This window comes from Panthera pardus, unplaced genomic scaffold, assembly GCF_024362965.1.
Source record: "Panthera pardus isolate Hobbes unplaced genomic scaffold, ASM2436296v1 HiC_scaffold_24, whole genome shotgun sequence".
Taxonomy (NCBI): Eukaryota; Metazoa; Chordata; class Mammalia; order Carnivora; family Felidae; genus Panthera; species Panthera pardus.
The window spans coordinates 15,392,123-15,413,525 of NW_026526810.1; the positions used below are offsets into that span (position 1 = coordinate 15,392,123).

The 21,403-nt window shown below is 38.6% G+C and overlaps 1 pseudogene; it reads left to right on the top strand.

Moving 5' to 3' along the window:
- The window catches only part of LOC109258924 (S-formylglutathione hydrolase-like), a 28,209-nt pseudogene extending 8,930 nt beyond the window's left edge, over positions 1-19,279 (top strand).
- Positions 19,280-21,403: the final 2,124 nt, after the last annotated feature.

Genomic DNA, 21,403 nt, shown 5'->3' on the forward strand with positions numbered 1-21,403 from the left:
GGAGCTCTGCAGGCGACTAACCAGTGGGAAAGAGAATCCAAAATACAACAACAGAGTGTACACAGCTTACACCAGAAACACTTCCTGAAGCACTGGACCCTGAACAATGTATAATCCTTTATTAATATAGCATTACTTTCAGGAGCAGGAAACATAACAAACTTTCATAACACACAAAACACAGAAACCTAGACAAAATGATGAGATGGAGGAATTTTCCCCCAAAGAAAGATCAGGAAGAAACCATAACCAGGGATTTGCTCAAAACAGATAGAAATAATATATCTGAACAAGAATTTACCACAGCAGTGATAAGAATACTAGATGGATTTTTAAAAAGCATAGAAGACTCCAGAGAAACCCTTGCTTCAGAGATAAGAGACCTAAAAACTACTTGGGGCAAAATAAAAAGTGTTAAAGCTGACTGGATGTAATTACAATTGAAGAAGCAGAGGATCAAATAGGTGATATAGAATATAAAATTATGGAAAATTATGAAGCGGTAAAGAAGAAAGAAAGAAAAATATTAGATCAAAAATTTAGAATTAGGGAAATCAGAGATATTTTAAAACACAATAATATCTGTATCATAGAGTCCCCAAAGAATAAGAGTGGGGAAAAATGAAAAGATTTATATGAACAAATTATAGCTGAGAACTTCCCTAATCTTGGGAAGCAAACAGGCATTCAAGTCCAAGAGGCCCAGAGAACTCCCTTCAAAATCAACAAAACAAGTCAACACCAAGACAAATCATAGTGAAACTTGAAAAATACAAAGATAAAGAGAATTATGAAAGTAGCTAGGCACAAAATGTTCACAACCTACATGGGTAGTTAAAGTTAGCAGCAGACCTGTCCACAGAAACTTGGTAAGCAAGAAGGGAGTGGCATGGTATATTTAATATGCTGAATGGGACACATATGCAGCCAAGAATAATTTATAAAGCAAGGCAGTCATTCAGAATAGAAGAGAGATAAAGAGTTTCTAAGAGAAGCAAAACCTAGAGTTCATGAAAACTAAGCCAGCTGTGCAAGAATTATAAAACGAGACACTTTGATCAGGGAAGAGAGGCCAAAACCAAAAAAGACTAGAAAGGAACAGAGACAATCTACAGGAAGAGCGACTTTACATGTAATACTGTAGATATCTATAAGTAATTACTATGAATGTAAATGGACTAAGTGTTCCAATCAAAAGACACAGGGTGTCAAAATGGATGAAAAAAAAAAAAAAAGCCTCGTCAATATGAAGGTTACAAGAGACTCTTTTTGCCCCAAAGTCACCTTCAGATTGAAAGTGATGGAGTGGAGAGACATTTATCATGCTAATGGAGGTCAAAAGAAAGTTTGTGTAGCCATAATTATGTCAGACAAACTAGATTTTAAATCAAAGACTGTAACAAGAGATGAAGAAAGGCACTATATCATAATAAAGAGGTCTACCCAAAAAGAAGTGCTAAGAATTGTAAATATTTATGGACCCAACTTAGAAGAATCCAAATATATAAATCAATTAATAACAGAGGTTCTTGGGTGGTTCAGTTGGCTAAGTGTCTGACTCTTGATTTCAACTAAGGTCATGATCTTGTGACTTGTGAGTCTGAGCCCCACATTGGGCCTTGGGTTTTCTCTCGCCCTCTCTCTCTGCCCTTCCACCACTCCCATGCATGCACAAAGCATGCATGCATGGGTGTGTTCTCTCTCTCAAAATAAATAAACATTAAAAAAATAATAAACATAGAGACACTCATTGATAATTATGTGATAATAGTAGAGCACTTAAACACCCCAACTTACAGCAATGGACAGATCATATAAGCAGCAGATCAACAAGGAAACAATGGCTTTGAATGACACACTGGACCAGATGGACTTAATAGATATATTCAGAACATTTCAACCTAACAGCAGAATAAACATTCTTTTTAGGTTCACATGGAACATTCTCCAGAATAGATCACATACTGAGTGACAAATCAGCCCTCAACAAGTACAAAAAGATTGAAATCATACCATACATATTTTCAGACCACAATGCTATGAAACTTGAAGTCAACCACAAGAAAAAAATTGGGAAAGACCACCAATACATGAAGATTAAAGAATCTCCTACTAAAGATTGAATGGCTTAACCAGGAAATTAAAGAAGAAACTAAAAATTACATGGAAGCAAATGAAAATGAAAACACTGCAGTCCACAATTTTTGGAATACAACAAAGGTGGTCAAAAGAGGAATATATATATATATATATATATATATATATATATATATTATATATTATAATTATATAATTATAAATATAAATTATAAATATATAATTATAAATTATAAATAAATAATTATATATATATTATATATATGTAATATATATATAATTCAGGCCTAAGTCAAGAAAAAAGAAAAGTACCAAGCACACAACCTAACTTTATACCTAAAGAAGCTGGAAAAAGAACAGGGCATAAAGCCCAAAACCAACAGAAGAAGGTAAATAACAAAGATTTGAGTAGAAATAAATGATATCAAATTAAAAAAAAAAAAACAATTCAACAAAACTAAGAGCTGGTTCTTTGAAATAATTAACAAAATTGACAAACTCCTAGCCAGACTTCTCAAAAAAAAAAGGAAAGAACTCCCCCAAAATACAATCATTAATAAAAGAGGAGATATCACAACCAACACCACATAAATATATAAGAGAATATTATGAGCAATTATATGCCAAAAATGGACAATCTGGAATAAATGGATAAATACCTAGAGATATAAACTACCAAAACTGAAACAAGAAGAAATAGAAAATTTGAACAGACTCATAACCAGTAAAGAAATTGAATCACAAATCAAAAATCTCCCATCAAACCAAAGTCCAGGCCCAGATGGCTTCCCAGGGGAATTCTACCAAACATTTGAAGAAGAGAAAATACATTTTCTTTTGAAGCTGTTCCAAAAAATAGAAATCGAAAGAAAACTTCCAACCTCATTTGTGAGGCAAGAATTTCATTGATTCTACAACCAAAGACTCGACTGAAAAGGAGAATTAGAGGCCAATATCGTTGATGAACCTTGATTCAAAAATTCCCAACTAGATACTAGTAAATTGAATTCAACAGTACTTTAAGATAATTATTAACCACAATCAAGTGGGCTTTATTCCTGGGCCTCTGGAATGGTGCAAAATTGGCAAATCAATCAATGTGATACACCACATTAATAAAGAAAGGATAAGAATCATATGATCCCATCAATAGATGTGGAAAAAACATTTGAAAAATACAGCATTTTTCATGATAGAAACACTCAAGAAAATAGGAATAAAAGAAACGTACCTCAATATCATAAAAATCATATGTGAAAGGCCCACAGCTAATATCATCTTCAATGGGAGAAAACCTAAGAGCTTTCCTCCTAAGGTGAGGAACACGACAGCGATATCCACTGTCACCACTCTTGTTCAACATAGTACTAGAAGTACTAGCCTCAGCAATCACACAACAGAAGAAAATAAATGGCATACAAATTGGCAAGGAAGAAGTTAAACTTTAACTCTTCACAGATGACATAATACTGTATGTGGAAAACCCAAATACTACACCAAAAATTGCTAGAACTGATACATGAATTAAGCAAATTCACAGGAAATAAAATCAAAGTAAATATATCTGTTGCATTTCTATACACCAATAATGAAGCAGCAGAAAGATAAATCAAGGAATCAATCCCATTTATAATTGCACCAAAAGCCACCAGATAACTAGGAATAAACCTAAGCAAAGAGGTAAACTATCTGTGTGCTGAAAATTCTAGAACACTTATGAAAAAACTTGAAGAAGACACAAAGAAATGGAAAAAGAGTCCATGTCCATGCTCATGGATTGGCAGAGAAAACATGGTTAAAGTGTCTATAATTCCCAAAGCAATCTACACATTCAATGTAATCCCTACTAACATAACATCAACATTTTTCCTAGAGCTAGAACTAGCAATTCGAAAAATGTTATGGAAACAAAAGACCCCAAATGGCCAAAGTAATATTGGGGGGGGGGGGGGAAGCAAAACAGAGGCATCACAATTTTGGGCTTTTAGCTATATTATAAAGTTGTAGTCATCAAGACAGTATGGTACTGATACAAAAACAGACACATAGAGAATAGAATAGAATAGAATAGAATAGAATAGAATAGAATAGAATAATAGAGAACCCAGAAATGGACCCACAAGTGTATGACCAACCAACTTTGATAAAGCAGGAAAAGAGTATCCAATGAAAAAAAAGACAGTCTTTTCAGGAAATGGTGCTGGGAGAACTGGACAGTGACATGCAGAATAATAAAACTGGACCACTTTCTTATACCATACACAAAAATAAACTAAATATGGATGAAAAGCCAAAATGTGAGACAGGGAAACATCAAAATACTAAAGAATACAGGCAGCGACCTCTCTGACCTCAGCCACAGCAACTTCTTACTACACAAATCACTGGAGGCTAAGGAAACAAAAGCAAAAATGAACTATTGTAATGTCATTAATCTAAAAAGGTTCTGCACACTGAAGGAAATAGTAAACAAAACTAAAAAGGCAACCAATGGAATGGTAGAGGATATTTGCAAGTGACATATCAGATAAAGGGTTAGTATCCAAAATCTATAAATGCTTATCAAATGCAACACCAAAAAATAAATCATCCAGTAAAGAAATGGGCAGAAAACATGAATAGACACTTTTCCAAAGAAGAAGTCCAGATGGCTAACAGACACATGAAAAGATGCTCAGCATTACTCATCATCAGAGAAATACAAATCAAAACCACAATAAGATATCACCTCACACCAGCCAGAATGGCTAACATGAACAACTCAGGAAACAACAGATGTTGGCAAGGATGTGGAGAAAGGGGAATGTTTTTGCACTATTTGTGGGAATGCAAACTGATGCAGCCACTCTGAAAAGCAGTATGGAGGTTCTTCAAAAAAAAAAAAAAAAAAAAAAAAGAACTACCTTACAACACAACAATTGCACTGCTAGGTATTTATCCCCAGGACACAAAACTGCTAACTTGAAGGGGGACATGTTCTCCAATGTTTATAGCAGTGCTATCTACAATAGCCATATTATGAAAAGAACCCAAATGTCCATAGACTGATGAGTGGATAAAGATGTGGTTTACAATAGAATATTACTCAGTGATCAAGAAGAATGAAATCTTGTCATTTGCAATCATGTGGATAGAACTAGAGTGTATTATGTTAAGAAAAATAAGTCAGTCAGAGAAAGACAAATGGTTTTAGTCATATATGGAATTTAAGAAAAAAAATGATGAACTTAGGGGAAGGGAAGAAAAAATAAGATAAAAACAGAGATGCAGACAAACAATAAGAGACTTTTAAATACAGAAAACTGAGGGTTGTTGGAGGGGTGGTGGGTGGGGAATGAGCTAAATGGGTGATAGGCATTAAGCAGAGCACTTAATGTGATGAACACCAGGTGTTATATGTAAATGATGAATCACTGGGTTCTACTTCTGAAAACAATACCACACTGTATATTAGCTAACTTGAATTTAAAGAAATAAATTTAAAAAAAGAAAATGCAAGAATAATTAAATGCACACATTGAAAAGAATGAAGAAAATTTAAGACAGTTTGGAGAAGGAAAAAAGACACAGAAGATTAAAATTGGGACAGTGTACAAGAAAGTAAGTGTTACAAAGCAGTGCAGAATGCTTCTGGAAGAAGACAGTCTTGAACCCTGTACTTCATCATTCATCCCAAAATAAAAATTTGGCAAAAGCTTTTGTGGGAGGTAGTTATAACATCTCATCTGGTGAAGGAGGTGGAGCCTGCTCCTGAAGACCTGGATTCAGAGACTCATCACCTGGTGGATGAGGTAAAAATGTTGTTAGTGTTGTTTTTAACATCAGCAAGATAAATCCTTAACACTCAAGTCAAATGTCATATGCACACTGTTCACAGTGAGTAGCCAAGAGGAGCAGGGTTTTATTCTGTTCTTAACTACACCTGCATCTTAAGGCTTAAAGTCAGCATCGGATATAGACATCACCACAAGCTATAGTGACAGTTGGTCACACTTCACTAAAGCCAGTAACTGTGTTCATTGATTTAATGCATAATTACTAGTTGGTAGATGAAGCTCTTCAGTTGATTAACAATCTGATAAAAGAAACCTAGTAATGATCCTTCACTTTACAAGTCCTTGCTGGTAGGACAATCTCTGTAACAGGTTGCATTGAATTATGTCTTCCTTGTAAATGGTGAGCCCACCAGCAAGGATTACTGATGGACAGTTGGTGAAGTTGGTTGTTTTTATATATTTTTATGTTCAAGACTTTGTTTTTTTAAAAAAGAAACTGTAAGGGCTCCTGGGTGGCTCAACTGGTTAAGTGTCCAACTTCAGCTTAGGTCATGATCTCATAGTTCATGGGTTTGAGCCCTGCATCAGGCTCTGTGCTGATGGCTCAGAACCTGGAGCCTGCTTTGGATTCTGTGTCTTCCTCTCTCTCTGCCCCTCACCTGCTCGTGCTCTCTCTCTCTCTCTCTCTTGCAAAAATAAACATTGAAAAAAAATTTTTAAAAAGAAACTGTAATCGTTTTTAATCACAAAGAAAGAAAATGTATTTTTATTAAGTATATCAAAAGTCAAATTTAAGGGTTTTAAGGATAAGCATATATGAACAAGTGGAGATCTAATGAAATTGAAAGTGTGCACTTACTTCCCACAATACATGTGATGCTTCTCAGGCATTCACAAACCTAGGACAAAGATACAGTACATCTGTGCCAAGTATTTCTGCAATGCTTCTAACCTAATACAATTCCATGTCTTTTTTGTCTACAGTCTACAAGGCCTATCATATAGTTTGTGTGTTTCCAGTATGTTTTTCCAAGCAATGAGCTAAAAAGTAGAATAAGACCATGAGGAAATCGTCAAGATTCTGATTCCTTATAAGTGTTGTTACATAATATATCTACTGGATCTTATAGCAAAGGCAAAGCAACAAATTCAGAATCATGTAGTGTAGTGTTGCTCTGCTCACCTTGTTTCTCTATGGTCTTATGTAACATCATCTCTTGAAGCAAACGTCTTATCTGTCAGTCTATTTGAACCTGGATCACCAGTTTCAGCAAAGTTAACTGCTTTTCCTTTTGTCCCCCTTTTCCTTGAGTTCTACTGCAAGTGTAAAATGTCTGAATTAAGAAATTCTGACTATAGCTGCCTACCAGTTTTTCATCTCTTCCCCTCAAAATGGTTGAGAGACTAAGAAGAGACACAGGAAATGTATATAAGAAAGCAAGACATTCTTTGAAATATAACTGTTAAAATATTAATGCACTTTTGAAATTGAATTTATCACTACATTTAGGCAAATTTTGTATTGTACAGAATGAGTATTTTATTTTTATATTAGCTGTTACTGTTGCTTTATCTTGTGGAAAGTTTAGTTAAGATAGTCCATGGTACAGTAGTCCCCCCACCTGTGGGGGGATATGTTCCAACAACCCCAGCAGATGAAACCTCGAATAGTACAGAACCCTATAGATGGTATGTTTCCTACACTTAACTACCTATGATAAAGTTTAGTTTATAAATTAGACACAGTAAGAGGTTAACAACAATAATTAATAATAAAATAGATAAATTATAACAATAGACTAAATAAAAGTTACATAAATATGGTCTCAAAATATCTTACTGTAGTATACTCACACTACTTCTGATGATGATATGAGATGACAAAATGCCCATGTGATGAAATGAAGTGAGGAAAATGACCTAGGCATTGTGATGTAGCATTAGGCTATTATGAACATTCTGACCATATATCAGAAGGAGGATCATCTGCTTCTGAACAGCAGGTGACTGGAGGTAACTGAAACCATGGAAAGTAATAACACAGATAAAGTGGATCTACTGTAAGGTACTGGCTGCCTCAGATTTCATTTTATTTGGCCAAGAGGGGTGTAGGGACTTGAAATGACACTATCACCCTAATGCACGCTCTAGATAACAGCTCTTAGAATCACAAGTAAATGTAAGTTCCTGGTATGACATTATCAAAAGCTCTTCTTTTAAGATTTTGTTTTGGAAATTTATTTATTTTGAGAGAGAGAAAGAGAGAGAGAGAGAGAGAGCACAAGCAGGGAAGGGGCAAAAAGGGAGAGTCAAGCAGGCTCCACACTGTCAGCACAGAGCCTCATACGGGGCTTGATCCCATGAAAAATGGGATCATGACCTAAACTGAAATCAAGAGTCAGATGCTCAACCAACTGAGCTACCTAGGTACTCCAAAAGCCCATATGATCACTAGTGTACCCTGCCTTCCAGAGCTTTCCCCTTGTATGACCCATAGATAAGACCCCATCAAGATTGCCAAAACCCCACTCTTTTGATTTGGATTTACCAATTTGGCCCTTGTCTGGAAACTCCAATGCACTCTACCCACAGACTCTAGTGAAGGTATGTTCCCCAGGTTCTAGGCCTCAGCCTACCTTGACCTTCCAATGTCGTTCCTCCAGGTATGTTCTGTACCTCCTCCAAGTCCTCTGAGAAATAAAGTTTCTATTTTAATTTCTCTTGTAATCCATTATTTAACAGATAACAGAATCACCCTCCATGAAGCACCCTGTGCTCCACTTAACAAATGTTCATTTGATAAAATCATAGCAATTGGCATCACCACATAGGATGGTAGAGTAGACCTTCAGACACAAATCGCTGACTAACTGACTCTTCCACGTGGGAAATCCTATTTGGGGGAGGTCCACTGTTTGCTGGCCTTTGTGTCACTTCACACTGCAACTTACTACCTATGCAGAGCGCTGTTGCATCTTCCCATCCTTAGATGCAAGTTCTGAAGCAACCAGAGTCCTCCTGAGCCAGGCATGGAGCATTGCTCATCAGTCCTAGTTTTAGGTACTATAGATATGTCTTCTGCCTGTTAATGCCCCACATAAGGTAATTCCCCCACTGGGTGTTAGGTTTCAGGTATATTTCCTAACTCTAAGCACAGATCCAGCTGCTGACTGTCAGGTGAACTGGCTAAGATTTTTACAAGTTCTGCAGTGTTAGTTAAGGTTCAGGACATGAGAGTAGCAACCTCAAACTCAAGGGTATGCTACCAGATGAGTGTTCTAGGGAGTGCCCTTGGAAGCAGGAGAGACAGACTCTCCTTCTCTAACCATGGTGTTTTCAGGTGGCACCAGGACCCTGAGTCTTAGCCAGTATGATTGGAACACCCTGGCTCAGGAAGTCATGGTTCCTCACAAAGGCAAGTGCAGTGTGGGTCTTTAATCCTTTTGTATACTTTGCTGCTGTACTGCTGTATACCTTTCTGCTGTCTGCAAGTCATCCCTGGAACATATGGGGTATTGTCAGTCTTAAACCTGGTGCATGGTGACATAAGATCTAATGGCCCATGTAAAAAGCCTGTGTACCTAGTGTTGAAACTACCTAAAGTTCTGGAAGAATTTTGCAACTTTCTCATTAAATATAAAATAATTGTAGAAGAAGACTGTATACAGCTCAGTGCTGTGGTATACCAACATTGCAAAGCACTGGTTTTATGCTTTGGGGGTCTCAGGTCCAGCCCCAATGATCCTGATACCACTGTATTACTGGTAGCTGACCATATCCCTAGTGAAATTGATTAGGACATCCCAAAGAAAGAAGTGAGCACCTAAATCTGGCCAAGTATGTCCACCACAGATCTTGTCAGTAATAATTCTTAAGTTTAAATCCTAGAATTGAAAACTGAAACTTGAAACTTTTGACATCTTGAGATTCAAAACATTTTAAAATAATTTGTAAAGCAGGAAGAAAGAAAAGGGACAGACTGGTAATTCAGAGTATTTAATACTTCTCTAAACTGCTAGTCACCACAGAAATGAGGCAACTAAGCAGAATTTCCACAGACCCCAAAATGCATGACATTTGTAAAGAGCTTTAGTGTCTAGTGTCTGCTATCAGCAGACATAGGCCTGGCCCCTAATTCATTTTAGATAAAGAAGTAAATGACCATTTGCTCTAAACTATATTCAACTATATTCAGCCTTTGGGCAGTATTGATATTGCTTGCCCTGAAGGAAGCCATCCCCACACACTAATCAAATGCAAATGCTCTTCTTTATTATAACTATTGTTCTTATTGTGTACAGTCTGGGTAGTAGGGTTACTAGAAAAACCCCTTAGGTCTAACACTGTCTTGGGAGATGTGCTAGGAGAAAATTACCCAGGTGCATTAGTACATTGCAGGATGGCTGAACACCAGGTGCTGGCAGACCCTGTTAGAGGAGTTTGAACTATCATGACATTAGGCATGGATTCTGATCCAGAACTTGTGTCTCTCTATATTAAATGATGCCAATGAAAATAATGCCTAAGTAACTCACTCCCTCTTCATACCATGCCTGAAATGATATCCCAAGCAGAATGGCCCTTCCAATGTAACCAAATGAGACCCATATAGCTGGCAGGTTTATGCTCTAATGTTCTTTCTGTAATTCTAATGGGAAAATCTCTGTTGTAAAGCTGCCGTTTACAAATTTACCTATAATTAGCTTACCAAAGAGCCCAGAATCTATATGCATTATGGATGAGTATCCACAAAGCTCCATCACAGACATTAGTTTATTGCAAGATGCACCCCTGATGATCTGACAGAGCTCACTGAGATTGGCTCAACTAGCAGTAGAGTCCATACTTCTTGTTCCATCCAAAGCCATGCTTTTATCAGAATTTAATACCTGCCAGCCACTCCTATTCTTCATGGGTCTGCACCTGGGAAAGCTACTTTTTCCTGAGCTGTCCCATCCTCAAGCATACCAGCTACTCAGACATCATTGTTCCAGCACATGAAATCACCATTGGAGATGACCTCACCCCAGATGGAAATGACACAACCCAAGAGGAGGAAAAGGGAAACAATGCACCCCAACCTTGATGAACATCAGGAATTTCTTCTATGGTGACTGTTGACCTCAAGACCAAGTTGCCAAAACGCCTCTGTTGAACGACCCTGAGAATTCTATAGGATCTATTATTCCAAAACAGCTAAGTACTTTCCTCACAAATGTTTTCTCTGTCAAATGCTTGCAAAACTCTAAGTCCTCTGCTGATTGCCTGGCAGCACTAAACATCATTTTACCTTATGGCAAGCCAAATAATGCATAGTTGACCTTTGAACAACACATGTTTGAACTACATGGGTCTGCTTATACATGGATTTTTAAATAAGTATAATACTATAAATGTATTTTCTCTTATAATTTTTAATAACTTTCTTTTCTCTAGCTTATTTTATTTTAAAAATATAGTATGGGAGGAGCCAAGATGGCGGAACAGCATGGAAGGTTTTTTTTGTTTTTTTTGTTTTCTTGTTTTCTTGTTTTTGCATCTTGAGTCCATGAAATACAACCAGATCAACACTAAACCATCCCGCATACCTAGAAAACTGATTTGAGGATTAACACAACAATCTGCACAACCTGAACCACAGAACTCAGCAGATATATGGCACAGAGACGTGAACTGAGGGAGAGAGAAGCCATGGAGGGCAGGGAGGTGTTTTTGCTTGTGGAGAGAGGACAGAGATGAGGAGGCTACAGGAAACCTCCCCCCCCCCAAAAATCAGCACAAAAGAAAGTGGAAAAGTGGAAATAGCTGTAGGGACTGAACTAAAAAGGGACAAAGGAGAGGGTTTAAATTCCATTAAGACTCTATAAACAGGGGTGTGGAAAGTCTGAAACTTCACAACTTAATACCTGGTCGTGCTCTGGTAGGAAGGACAAATCCCCAGGAGCAGAGTGTGGTCCAGGCAGTCCTCAGGCCACACAGGGAGAGGCGGTTTCACTGCTGGGAAGACATTTGGTAAAGGCTGTGCAGCCACCCCACAGGCAAAGGTCCCAGCAGACCCCAGAGAATAACCATATTTGCTGGTGCTGGAACAAGGTCCTTAAGGGTGAAGCCTGGTGACAGATGTGTGTTGTGATTTTCCATAATCCCTGAAATGCTGTTACATGATTGCATGAACTTTGAGAAGGCTGGTACCCAGCCACAGGGCATTGGTAGCAGCACAGTCCTGCGAACATCCCTGGGTGCAGTCAGCACCTGGCCACTGCTCAGTGAGAACCTGCCTCAGAAGATCTGAGCGGATCAAAGCGGCCATCCCTAAGAAATGAGGGGTTTGGAAACAGAGCCGCATCTGGGATGAAACTCAGGAGGAGGTGCAGTCTGGTAACCTGATGGTTTGGTCATGGACTGTGAAAGCAGGGAGTAAATGGAAGGCAGAGAGAAAGATGGATGCGTGATTGCTGATAGGAAAGAAAAGAGTTCTGATACTAGAGGCTGGGTAGCTGGGGATGCCATTTTCACCCCTCCCGCACATGCACATACACACCTAAAAGCGCCATAAAAATCCACTGCAATAAACTAAGCAGTGCCATCTAGTGGACGATGGAGCCATTATACTAAGCTCCTCCCAACTGGGCCAGCCTTTGTCTTGAGGAACACCTCATGACTCTCCACCTACTTAGATTACGGACTATAAGTGCTTCATTCTTTGACTTCTAGGGGAAAACGATCTAATTTCAATTGTATTTCAGCCTGTTTGCTTGTCCATCTATTCAATTTTTTTTCTTTTTTCTTTTTAGTTTCTTTACTTTTTCTTGAATACAGAAAGAGAAAAAAATTTTATTTTCTATTTTCATTAAAAATATTTTTCATTAGGATAGTGCTGGAAGATGGCAGCGTAGGAGGACGCTGGGCTCGCCGCGCGTCCTGCTGATCACTTACATTCCACCTACACCTGCCTAAATAACCCAGAAAACCACCAGAGGATTAGCAGAACAGAGTCTCCAGAGCCAAGCGCAGACGAGAGGCCCACGGAAGAGGGGCCCCTCCTGAAGTGGATCACCTAAGAAGAAGCGAGCTAAGCCTGCCCCTCCTGCCCCTGTGCACCTTGCCTACCCACCCCAGCTAATATGCCAGATCCCCAGCACCACAAGCCTGGCAGTGTGCAAGTAGCCCAGACGGGCCACGCCACCCCACAGTGAATCCCGCCCCTAGGAGAGGGGAAGAGAAGGCACACACCAGTCTGACTGTGGCCCCAGCAGTGGGCAGGGGGCAGACATCAGGTCTGACTGCGGACCCGCCCACCAACTCCAGTTATACACCACAGCACAGGGGAAGTGCCCTGCAGGTCCTCACCACTCCAGGGACTATCCAAAATGACCACACGGAAGAATTCCCCTCAGAAGAATCTCCAGGAAATAACAACAGCTAATGAACTGATCAAAAAGGATTTAAATAATATAACAGAAAGTGAATTTAGGATAATAGTCATAAAATTAATCGCTGGGCTTGAAAACAGTATAGAGGACAGCAGAGAATCTCTTGCTACAGAGATCAAGGGACTAAGGAACAGTCACGAGGAGCTGAAAAGCGCTTTAAAGGAAATGCAAAACAAAATGAAAACGATGACGGCTCGGATTGAAGAGGCAGAGGAGAGAATAGGTGAACTAGAAGATAAAGTTATGGAAAAAGAGGAAGCTGAGAGAAAGAGAGATAAAAAAATCCAGGAGTATGAGGGGAAAATTAGAGAACTAAGTGATACACTAAAAAGAAATAATATACACATAATTGGTATCCCAGAGGAGGAAGAGAGAGGGAAAGGTGCTGAAGGGGTACTTGAAGAAATAATAGCTGAGAACTTCCCTGAACTGGGGAAGGAAAAAGGCATTGAAATCCAAGAGGCACAGAGAACTCCCTTCAGACGTAACTTGAATCGATCTGCACAACATATCATAGTGAAACTGGCAAAATACAAGGAAAAAGAGAAAATTCTGAAAGCAGCAAGGGATAAACGTGCCCTCACATATAAAGGGAGACCTATAAGACTCTCTTTTGAAACTTGGCAGGCCAGAAAGGATTGGCACGAGATCTTCAGTGTGCTAAACAGAAAAAATATGCAGCTGAGAATCCTTTATCCAGCAAGTCTGTCATTTAGAATAGAAGGAGAGATAAAGGTCTTCCCAAACAAACAAAAACTGAAGGAATTAGTCACCACTAAACCAGCCCTACAAGAAATCCTAAGGGGGATCCTGTGAGACAAAGTACCAGAGACATCACTACAAGCATGAAACATACAGATATCACAATGACTCTAAACCCGTATCTTTCTATAATAACACTGAATGTAAATGGATTAAATGCGCCAACCAAAAGACATAGGATATCAGAATGGATAAAAAAAACAAGACCCATCTATTTGCTGTCTACAAGAGACTCATTTTAGATCTGATGACACCTTTAGATTGAGAGTGAGGGGATGGAGAACTATTTATCATGCTACTGGAAGCCAAAAGAAAGCTGGAGTAGCCATACTTATATCAGACAAACTAGACTTTAAATTAAAGGCTGTAACAAGAGATGAAGAAGGGCATTATATAATAACTACAGGGTTTATCCATCAGGAAGAACTAACAATTATAAATGTCTATGCGCCAAATACCAGAGCCCCCAAATATGTAAAACAATTACTCATAAACATAAGCAACCTTATTGATAAGAATGTGGTAATTGCAGGGGACTTTAACACCCCACTTACAGAAATGGATAGATCATCTAGAAACACAGTCAATAAAGAAACAAGGGCCCTGAATGATACATTGGATCAGATGGACTTGACAGATATATTTAGAACTCTGCATCCCAAAGCAACAGAATACACTTTCTTCTCGAGTGCACATGGAACATTCTCCAAGATAGATCATATACTGGGTCACAAAACAGCCCTTCATAAGTTTACAAGAATTAAAATTATACCATGCATACTTTCAGACCACAATGCTACGAAGCTTGAAATCAACCACAGGAAAAAGTCTGGAAAACCTCCAAAAGCATGGAGGTTAAAGAACGCCCTACTAAAGAATGAGTGGGTCAACCAGGCAATTAGAGAAGAAATTTAAAAATATATGGAAACAAACGAAAATGAAAATACAACAATCCAAACGCTTTGGGATGCAGCGAAGGCAGTCCTGAGAGGAAAATACATTGCAATCCAGGCCTATCTCAAGAAACAAGAAAAATCCCAAATACAAAATCTAACAGCACACCTAAAGGAAATAGAAGCAGAACAGCAAAGGCAGCCTAAACCCAGCAGAAGAAGAGAAATAATAAAGATCAGAGCAGAAATAAACAATATAGAATCTAAAAAAACTGTAGAGCAGATCAACGAAACCAAGAGTTGTTTTTTTGAAAAAATAAACAAAATTGACAAACCTCTAGCCAGGCTTCTCAAAAAGAAAAGGGAGATGACCCAAATAGATAAAATCATGAATGAAAATGGAATTATTACAACCAATCCCTCAGAGATACAAACAATTATCAGGGAATACTATGAAAAATTATATGCCAACAAATTGGACAACCTGGAAGAAATAGACAAATTCCTAAACACCCACACTCTTCCAAAACTCAATCAGGAGGAAATAGAAAGCTTGAACAGACCCATAACCAGCAAAGAAATTGAATCGGTTATCAAAAATCTCCCAACAAATAAGAGTCCAGGACCAGATGGCTTCCCAGGGGAGTTCTACTAGACATTTAAAGCAGAGATAATACCTATCCTTCTCAAGCTATTCCAAGAAATAGAAAGGGAAGGAAAACTTCCAGACTCATTCTATGAAGCCAGTATTACTTTGATTCCTAAACCAGACAGAGACCCAGTAAAAAAAGAGAACTACAGGCCAATATCCCTGATGAATATGGATGCAAAAATTCTCAATAAGATACTAGCAAATCGAATTCAACAGCATATAAAAAGAATTATTCACCATGATCAAGTGGGATTCATTCCTGGGATGCAGGGCTGGTTCAACATTCACAAACCAATCAACGTGATACATCACATTAATTAAAAAAAAAAGAGAAGAACCATATGATCCTGTCAATCGATGCAGAAAAGGCCTTTGACAAAATCCAGCACCCTTTCTGGATAAAAACCCTTGAGAAAGTTGGGATAGAAGGAACATACTTAAAGATCATAAAAGCCATTTATGAAAAGCCCACAGCTAACATCATCCTCAACGGGGAAAAACTGAGAGCTTTTTCCCTGAGATCAGGAACACGACAGGGATGCACACTCTCACCGCAGTTGTTTAATATAGTGTTGGAAGTTCTAGCATCAGCAATCAGACAACAAAAGGAAATCAAAGGCATCAAAATCAGCAAAGATGAAGTCAAGCTTTCGCTTTTTGCAGATGACATGATATTATACATGGAAAATCCGATAGACTCCACCAAAAGTCTGCTAGAACTGATACATGAATTCAGCAAAGTTGCAGGATACAAAATCAATGTACAGAAATCAGTTGCATTCTTATACACTAACAATGAAGCAACAGAAAGACAAATAAAGAAACTGATCCCATTCACAATTGCACCAAGAAGCATAAAATACCTAGGAATAAATCTAACCAAAGATGTAAAAGATCTGTATGCTGAAAACTATAGAAAGCTTATGCAGGTAATTGAAGAAGATATAAAGAAATGGAAAGACATTCCCTGCTCATGGATTGGAAGAATAAATATTGTCAAAATGTCAATACTACCCAAAGCTATCTACACATTCAATGCAATCCCAATCAAAATTGCCCTAGCATTCTTCTCGAAACTAGAACAAGCAATCCTAAAATTCATATGGAACCACAAAAGGCCCCGAATAGCCAAAGTAATTTTGAAGAAGACCAAAGCAGGAGGCATCACAATCCCAGACTTTAGCCTCTACTACAAAGCTGTAATCATCAACACAGCATGGTATTGGCACAAAAACAGACACATAGACCAATGGAATAGAATAGAAACCCCAGAACTAGACCCACAAACGTATGGCCAACTCATCTTTGGCAAAGCAGGAAAGAACATCCAATGGAAAAAAGACAGTCTCTTTAACAAATGGTGCTGGGAGAACTGGACAGCAACATGCACAAGGTTGAAACTAGACCACTTTCTCACACCATTCACAAAAATAAACTCAAAATGGATAAAGGACCTGAATGTGAGACAGGAAACCACAAAAACTATAGAGGAGAAAACAGGCAACAACATCTTTGACCTCACCAAGAAGTTAAAGAGCATACAGCAATTTCTTGCTTGGCAGATTTCCAAAGGCAAAGGAATTAAAAGCAAAAATGAACTATTTGGACCTCATCAAGATAAAAAGCTTCTGCACTGTGGATTGCTAGAGGTAAGAGTGACTGGTGCCACTCCCACTGCTACACCTTGCTTCTTGGACCCATGAACTTAGCTGTGGGAAAAACAGCAACATATTGAATGTTGATTCAGAGTATATATGCCGTTTATTTATAACATTGCCTTAGTCTCACAAAGTACTGTCATCTACCTGGCACTGTAACTAAGTCTTAAAGAGGCCATTCCACTGTTCTGTCATGGCCGCTGATTCAGGATGGTGGAAAACATGGTATGATTATGAATTTCATGAACATGGAATCATTGATACATTTCATTTCCTGTGACATGATGAGTTCCTTGGTCAGAAGCAATGTTGTTGGAATAGCATAATGGTGAGAAGGCATTCATTAAGTTTTCAGAAGGTAATTTTGGCAAAAGCATCACATACAGGGAATGAAAATATGTATCTAGAGTATGTGTATATTTCAATTAGAATGAAACGCTACCTTGGGGCACCTGGGTGGCTGAGGTGGTTAAGCATCTGACTCTTGATCTTGGATCAGGTCATAATCTTAGTTCATGAGATGCAACCCTGCATCAGGTTCTGTGCTGACAGCACAAAACCTGCTTGGGATTCTCTCTCTCCCTCATCTCTACCCCTCCCCCACTCACACACAATCTTTCTCTCAAAATAAATTTAAAAAACATTAAAAAATTAAAAAAGAAAAGAATGAAACACTACCTCTGCTGTGATGGAGTCTAATGGAATCAAGTTGCCACCAGCTTGCTGGCTGAACACCCTGGGAAATGATGCCATATAAGAGAATCAGTTTTGGCCTCTATGGCTGGTAAATGGTCACTCAGCAGTAGCCATAAGCATATTGGCCTTTTTGAGCATAAATCCATGTTGTTGGGCCCATGATATCTTCCATCCCTGCCAACATGGCCACTGCATCCATGAGCCCATTGAGTGATGATGGGTGGCAGGGGAAAACATTGACTGCTATCCATAGAATGGGTCATCGTATCCACTATATTGTTAGAATCATCCTCCTCTGATAAGGGAACCCTTTGTTGAGCATTTACATGGGACTCAAATATTTTCACATTTTGCCCATTCAAAAAGATCTAACTGGTTCCAGTTGCTTCTTCTCCCCCCACTGCCATCAATCACCAAGGATCATCTATCCCTTGGTGCAGACAAAAAAGCAAGTAGCAATTGGTCAGGAGAATAGCATCAAAAGAATTGCAGACATTTTTTGAATATGACAGTGTTGAGCTGAATGCAAAATGAACTTTGTTATCTACCACCAAAGGTAAAAAGTGGAAAATGCCCTGCACTATATTGGCTGTCTGGTTTAACTTGCACCAAACAAAATTTTATGTCAAAGTCTGGTTATCATCAAGATACCTCAGAACATGGTTGTTGTCATTGTTCAAGATACCAGCCCTTGTGGTTGCAATATTAAAGGAGAAAATTAGAGCTGGGACTTTGACACCAGTGCTGGGTTTTTTTTGTGGGTGCCACTGAAGATCCTTGGAAAACTAACTGCAGAATGTACTTTTATGTAACTGAGGAGCTTCTCCAAATCATAAATGCCATTTTCCAGTGGATATCCAAAGGATGTCTATTTTTGGACACTCCAAGGGGAACTTTGTGCTTTGAAGAATCCTGGAAAGTACAAATCTCTGCCAACATTTGCTCCAATTTGCAACCCAGTGATCTTTTTGCCCTTGGGGTAAAAAAGCCTTTAGTGGATATTTGGGAACAGATCAAAGTAAATGGAAGACTTATGATGCTACCCATCTTGTGAAGTGCTACCCAGGTTCTCAGCTGGACATACTAATTGATCAAAGAAAAGGTGATCAGTTCCTTTCTGATTGACTGTTACTACTTGATAAATTCATACCTGCCTGTACATAAAATAAATTCCTGTTGTTTTTAGATTATGAGAATTATGAACATAGCTAAATATTTCATTGCAACTGTTATTACTGATCACATCAGACATCATGAAAAGTATCTGAATGCATTAAAAACTTCAGATAAGAGAATTTCTCTAGGATTATAACATTGTGATAAACAGAATTATATGGAAAAGGGATTTCAGAACATCAGATTTCATAGTGCTAAAAATGCATAATTCCATAGTTTAAAGACTTTCTGAATAAATATATAAAACATGAAAAATAAAAAAAGGTCAACCCACATACTTCTTTCTGAGACCTCCTTATCACCAATTTTCCAATAATGTTCCTTCCAGTCTCTGACAAACCAGCCAAACCAATGGCCACATCCTAGGAATCAGTATATAATCTCAAGTCTGGTAATTTTTTCTTCCACGCAGAGTGAACCATCATATATACTTATCAAAATTCTGCTCACTGGGAGGTTTTCTCTTCATCTTAGTCTTTTTAATTGCTGCAGCTGTTTATTTTCACATGGCGTCTGCATAACATGCAAATTATCTGTGAACAGAGCCTGAATTGTCTCTCTCTGTCAGCTGATTGTAGAGAACTGTCTGTGAGACCACAGGTACCGGCCAGAAGAGAGAAGGTAGTGTAACAGGAATGAGAATTATGGGCATTTGGGTCACTTCGACATGCAAATTACTTGTGCTCCTGGGCCTGCTTAAGCCTGATCTTAGGCAGACTCTCAATCAGTAGTGTCTATACCACTTCTGTTTGATGATGGAATGCATCTGTGCATACCCAACTTTATAGGTTGGTGAATAAAACAATATCCGGTTCATGATGAACACATAACATGGTAATTTAGTATCCAACAGTTAGGTTTTCATTCTCTACTAAGGCCCACTAGCAACTTAAAGTTGTTTCCCAGAAGGAGGGTAGTTATCAACAGAGGATGGCAGAACTTTTCTTGAAAACCCTGGATGCTGTGATTCATCTGTAGGGACCTGCCAAAGTCATGTTTATCTGTCACTGACACATCAAATATCATTGGATCTATGGTGTCATATAGTCCAAGTTTCCAGAGAAGCTTGTATGGCTGCTTGGATCTGTTGAGGAGCCTTCTCTTATTATGAGCTCCATTCAAACCTAGAAGTTTTGGGGGTAAGTTTTTAGATGGGCTAGCGTAACACATACAAATGACGAATATGTTGTCTCTAAAATTCAAGGATGCCCACTGGATGTTGTGTCTCAGCTTTGGTTGTAGCAGGGGCCAACACAACAATTCACCCTTCATCCTGGAAGGGATAGCTTGACATGCCCCATACCACTGGACTTATAGGTAGAAGGCCACTGAATTTCAGTTGGATTTATTTCCCACACTGTGACTTGCACATGTTTTACCAATAACTCTGGAGTACTTGCTACTTCTTACTAGTTCAATCAGCATGATGTCATCAAGGTACGACCAGTGTGATATCTTATAGAAGACAAAGGTGAGCAAGATCCCTATGAACTAAATTATGACACAAGTTAAATTGATACACCCCTGAAGTAGGATAGTGAATGTGTATTGCTACTTTGACAGCTGAAAGCAACTGCTTCTGATAGTCTTTAATATCAGATAGAAGAAAAGAGCATTTACAAGATCAATAGCTACATACCAGGTACTGAAGTATATGTTTATCAGTTTAAGCAATGAAATTATATCTGATACAGCAGTTACAATAGAAGTTGCCATCTAGATAAGCTTATGATAATCTGCCATTATTCTCTAAGATATATCTGTTTCCTGAACAGGCCAAGTAAGTAAGATGTGTGAAAATTAATAAAAGAAAATATCATTTAGAATGAAGTTGGGAGGCCAGCAGGGGGGCCCTCATACCCAGCCACTAGTCCTCAATTGGAGACCCCACAGGAAGAGATTTACCTCGCTAGTGGATACTACTTTGCAATCCCAGCAGGAATAAGAAAGGTTTCCTCCTTCCCCAGCAGCAGCCCAGCCAATGAGAGACTGTCACAACTCAGCCAATAAAAGGCCACTACAGGGGTGCCTGGCTAGTTCAGTTGGTTAATCCTCTGACTTTGGTTCAGGTCCTTATCTTGTGGTTTATGAGTTCGAGCCCCAAGTGGGGTTCCGTGCTGACAGCTTAGAGCCTGGAGCCTGCTTCAGATTCTGGTGTCTCCCTTTCCCTCTGTTCCTCCCCTACTTGTTCTCTGTGTCTCTCTCAGAAATAAATAAACATTTAAAAAATTTAAAAAGCCACTACACTTGGAACTCCCAG